Raw genomic sequence first — 465 nt, 5'->3', positions numbered from 1 at the left:
CTTTACAGTCTTCCCTGTACCTCATACGGTATTTCCTACCTTATAAGTAAAAAAACCAGTCTTAGCCTTATCCCCTTATCTGCTCCTTTCCTTATACCTAATACTTCATTACATACTCCACTTATTTCCTTATACCTAATACACCACTTTCCCTCATACCTAACACTTCACTCCTGATACTTGTCCCTAATACTCAACGCATATCCATATACACCATTCCTTTCCTTATGCTTACACCGCTTTCCCTTATACCTATTACCTAATACTCCACTCGTCAAGTCACCTGTCTAAATACACTAATCATTTGTCTTAATTATCCACACTTTTTCCTCTCCGTCTGACAAGATGTTCGACTGATCTTAGACAGGAATTAAGTGTCCTTTAGACGTGTAAGAATGGCTGTTTCATTTCATATGTTGTCGTCTTTGACATAAATGGTTCTGGTCTTTGATTAAGAGAGTGAGA

This window comes from Penaeus monodon, chromosome 19, assembly GCF_015228065.2.
Source record: "Penaeus monodon isolate SGIC_2016 chromosome 19, NSTDA_Pmon_1, whole genome shotgun sequence".
Lineage (NCBI taxonomy): Eukaryota > Metazoa > Arthropoda > Malacostraca > Decapoda > Penaeidae > Penaeus > Penaeus monodon.
The sequence above is the reverse complement of the archived record's forward strand: the minus strand, read 5'-3'. Positions refer to the sequence as shown.